The sequence below is a fragment of the Pan troglodytes genome, chromosome 15 (genome assembly GCF_028858775.2).
Source record: "Pan troglodytes isolate AG18354 chromosome 15, NHGRI_mPanTro3-v2.0_pri, whole genome shotgun sequence".
NCBI lineage: Eukaryota > Metazoa > Chordata > Mammalia > Primates > Hominidae > Pan > Pan troglodytes.
The window spans coordinates 2,869,077-2,873,596 of record NC_072413.2 but is presented as its reverse complement, the minus strand read 5'-3'; the positions used below and the strand labels follow the sequence as shown (position 1 = coordinate 2,873,596).

At 43.6% G+C, this 4,520-nt stretch overlaps 1 pseudogene; it reads left to right on the top strand.

The window, feature by feature from the left end:
- Positions 1 to 2,217: 2,217 nt before the first annotated feature.
- Positions 2,218 to 3,591, top strand: LOC134808258 (C-terminal-binding protein 2-like; annotated as a pseudogene).
- The last annotated feature ends 929 nt before the right edge of the window (positions 3,592 to 4,520 follow it).

Here is a 4,520-nt window from a genome sequence, read left to right as displayed (position 1 = left end):
ATTATAGGCTAATTTGACATACATAAAAACAGGATAGGGAAAACGTACAGATCACAGTCCCACTAAGCTTTATATAAGATTAATTAATAAAATAACTCATTAAGAAATAATGTAACAGTTAAGAATTTGTTCTATTCCTGGCATGTTTCTAAGTTTTTCTATGGATTAAGATCTTTAAAAATTGTTTGAGATGAGTAGATACAATAAACTATTCCACAGGTGAGATGTTTGGCATAGAGAGTTCACATTTCTCAGTTAGTTTCTACTAAGGGAAAGAAAACTTTTTGACCTACATTACCAGAGATGAAAAAAAGAATAAAGTGAAATAGAAGATTCAACTTTATCATATGTGCTGAGGTGCTTTGGGCTCTGATAAATTTTTTTTCTGATTTTTTTGCAGGAACACATTTGAAATCATAGGACTGAAAATTATGAGGAAGAAACATTTGTCCTTGGAGTTTCTGAAATATGTGAACCAAACCCCAATGCCTGCACTTTTACTCTCACAAACTTCTGACATGAGGCACAGATTTTTACAAAACAGCTTAACATAGAAGTCTCACAAAATGTGCAGATTTCCTCAGGTCCCAAAAACAATGGAAAAGCACTCAGACCACAAGGCCTTCATGGGAATATCAGAAAGAAGAGGCGAACTTTGGCTCTCACTGTGAATGCCCTGAAATGTTAGTGGATGAACAGGAGAAGCCTTAGAAGATTTAAGAGCATAATAAGCATAGGGTAGGAAATTTCCACCTGTGGCAGCAAAAGAAGTAAATTTATAATTTTCCAGAACCAATTTCTTTGAAGCAGAACTTCCCACACCACATTTTTAAGGTTTTCTCCTTGGCCTTTGCACCTCTCATCTTTGTTATTTGTTCATTCTTCCCTATTGGGGTGATGCCTATTATTTTCTCTCTTTTTACATTCCAAAGATATTTCCTTTACTGTAGAACAGGGGCATCCATGGGAGACTACAGCCATGAGTTCTTAGTTTCTGTTTCTGGTTGAGCCAGTAAGGCCCTTTCCTCATCCCCCTTTTCCACTTATGACTAGAGACAGAACCCAAAAACCATTGCTGCAGGCTGCTAAAAACCTAAAACAAAACAGAGCCATAACAAAAACAAAACAAGGTGGGTTGGAAAAGCTTGCTGTACAAGGCAACCAGGTCTGGCTTATATTCACCACATCCCTTCTTCTTTCCCAGAACAGCAATTGGGCTCAAGAGAAAATGTCCAACTTTTAGTATCTCCCTCAGTATAGAATGAGAACAGTGGAACATATGTTCAAAGGTTTGGCTTTGTGGGCTACCGCTGATGACTAGATTCTGTCTCCCCCAACACAGAATGCTAAAGGAAATGGCAGAGTAATGAGAATGACAACTTATGACTGCTGAGAAGAGAAGTTACATGCTTATCACAGCCTCAGAGAAACAAACACTACAATCAACTGCGGAAGCAAAGGACTACAGTGTCTGGAAAACAATGGGAAAAATATCTTTACCTTAAAAATACACACACAAGCCCAGAGAAGACACATTGAAGACACTGTTAATGAAGTACCAGAATGTACAGCCTCACTGATTGTTGTATTATCTTGTAGTAAGCAAGTTTGTACATACTACATTACACAGTTGTTTTATAAATTTCTGAATCTCATCAAAAGATTGCAGGGCATACAGAAAAGGACGAAAACATGTCCCAATTGAAGAAATAAAATAAACCTACAAATATTGACCTTTAAAAATCTTTGTTGACTTTTAAAGGTCAAAATTTGTAGGTTTATTCTTTGTTGTTGTTGTTTTTGAATTATATAATTTTAAAAATCAAAATAATTATCAAAGCTCCTTAATAATATGAACACTCCTCCGGTCCGCAGGGCTCCGGCAAGGGAGGAGCCTAGACACCATGCGGGACACCCGGGTGGACCCCCAACCCACGCCCGAGGCTCAGAGCAGGAGCAAGGACCTGGCTGCACCAGGCCGAAGCCACGTCCACCCCCAGCGGTCGCGGACTCCAGGAGCTCCAGACCTGGGGTGGTGGTGAGATTCGTTGATTGACTGCGCGATGGTGGCTGAGTTGCAAGCAAATGGGTTTCATCACCTTAAATGGTTTTGAACCAATGAAGCTATATTCCCTTAAAAAGACGGACAGCCCATCGTGTGAACTATAGAGTTTGTGAACAAATTTATATTGGGTTCATAGTGGCATCATGCACACAGACTCCTGCGAGTTCCCCTAAGTTCTTAGAGGACTGCTTTACCTTTTGATCTGAGAGTTGCAAAGTTCCGTAAAGAATGGCCCTGTGGATAAGCGCTAAGTCAAGAGACAGCGATTGGACAGAATTTGTGAAGGAATTCGCCGCCAGATCATGAAAGACCCCCCAAGACCCCGCTCACTGGCAGCGGTCCTGGTCGGCCGTGACTGCACCGTGGACATGCCCATCCTGAAGGACCTGGCCACCGTGGCCTTCTATGATGCAGCCCACGCAGGAAACCCACGAGAAAGTTCTAAACAGAGCCGTGGGCGCCATGATGCACCACACAATCACCTCACCAGGGAGGTTCTGGCAAATTTCAAGTCCTTGAGAGTGATCGTGGGGTGGGCAGTGGCTATGACAACGTGGACATCAAGGCTGCCAGTGAGCTCGGAATTGCTGTGTGAAACATCCTGTCCGCAGCCGTGGAAGAGACAGCCAATTCCACCAACTGCCACATTCTCAACATGTACCGGAGGAACACATGGCTGTACCAGGCACTGTGGAAGGCAAGCGGGTTCAGAACATGGAGCAGATCTGCGAGGTGGCCTCGGGAGTGGCCCGCATTCGTGGGAAGACGCCGGACCTCATCGGCTACGGTCGCACGCAGCAGGCTTTTGCAGTTCCAGCCACAGCCTTTGGATTCAGCGTCATATTTTATTACCCCTACTTGAAGGATGGGATCGAGCAGTCCCTGGGCATGCAGAGGGTCTACACCCTGCAGGATTGGCTGTATCAGAGCGACTGCGTCTCCTTGCGCTGCAGTCTCAACGAACATAAGCATCACCTCATCAATGAATTTACCATAAAGCGGATGAGGCAGGGAGCATTCCTTGTGAACGCAGCCCGTGGTGGCCTGATGGATGAGAAAGCCTTAGCACAGGCCCTCAAGGAGGGCAGGATAGGAGGGGCAGTCCTCGACGTGAATGAGTCGCAGCCGTTTAGCTTTGCTCAGGGTCCGTTGAAAGATGCCCCCAATCTCATCTGCACTCCTCACACTGCCTGCTACAGCCAGCAGGTGTCACTGGAGATGAGGGAGACAGCTGCCACCAAGATCCGCCGAGCCATCACAGGTCGCATCCCAGGAAGCTTAAGAAACTGTGTGAACAAGGAATTCTTTGTCACATCTGTGCTTTGGTGGGAAATAGACCAGCAAGCAATTCGTCCAGGCATCATGGGTGTGGCTCCAGGAGGACTTCCTGCATCCATGGAAGGGATCTTCCCTGGAGACATCCCGGTGACTCACAAACTCCCGACAGTGGCACATCCTTCCCAAGCGCCCTCTCCCAACCAGCCCTCAAACACGGGGACAATCGAGAGTACGCCAACGAGAAATAACAGACAATGCCGGAAGGTAATCATTCAGATACACTTGGGAACAAGAGACAGTGAAAAATAGATAAACTAAGAGAAAAAGAATCTGACGCTCTTTTTAGCTGATTCTGTACGTACGCTCATTGGTATTGCGGTGTTAAAACTACAAGAGCTAGAAAACTGAAGATGTCGTCTGCTTACGGAAGCTCTGAAAGACTAGAGTGTGATTTATTAACAACCAGCTTCCGTTATTGTGTGTTAAGTTTTTCATCTGTTCGTCAAATCACAAAGAATAAATACAACTTTTTCCTTTATCAGTCCCTTGGGCACAGCAGGTCCGGAACACCCTGCTCAGAATGTTGCATCAAGACTTCAAACATCAAAATAAAAACCATGAGGAGGAAATCCCCATCTTGTGACTTGAGTCCCCTCAGTCTACAGGGACTGTTTACAGCTTTTTGCTAATAGGAAGATCACATTACTAGAAAATGTGGAGTAAACTGTTTGCCTGTGGTTGACACCTGCACGCATAGGATTGAAGACAGTACCGGCTCCTGTACAGAGAAGCATCTCACATCTGAACTACATACTGAGAGGGCAAGTTGGTTCTAAGTTCAGTAAAAGCCTTCGATAATACAAAAAAAAAAAAAAGTATTAAGTTTCACAACCTGTTTGTAATCAAGTATATTTTCTCAGTTTCATATCCTCTGCTATTTTATCGAGTGGAAAGTCTTGCACTAAAAGCGTTCAAGAAAAATAATATTGCATTTTCTTATGTCACAGGAAACACTTTTAATGGTAACTTGTCAGATGGTCTATGAAAAACCCACTTTTTAAGACACTGATAAAGTCTTCTTTTCTTCACGTTGTGTTTTACACAAGAACAGTTCAGACGTATTCGATGTCACTGATTTTAACAAATTCTATTAGATTTGCATCAATTAGTTACATGT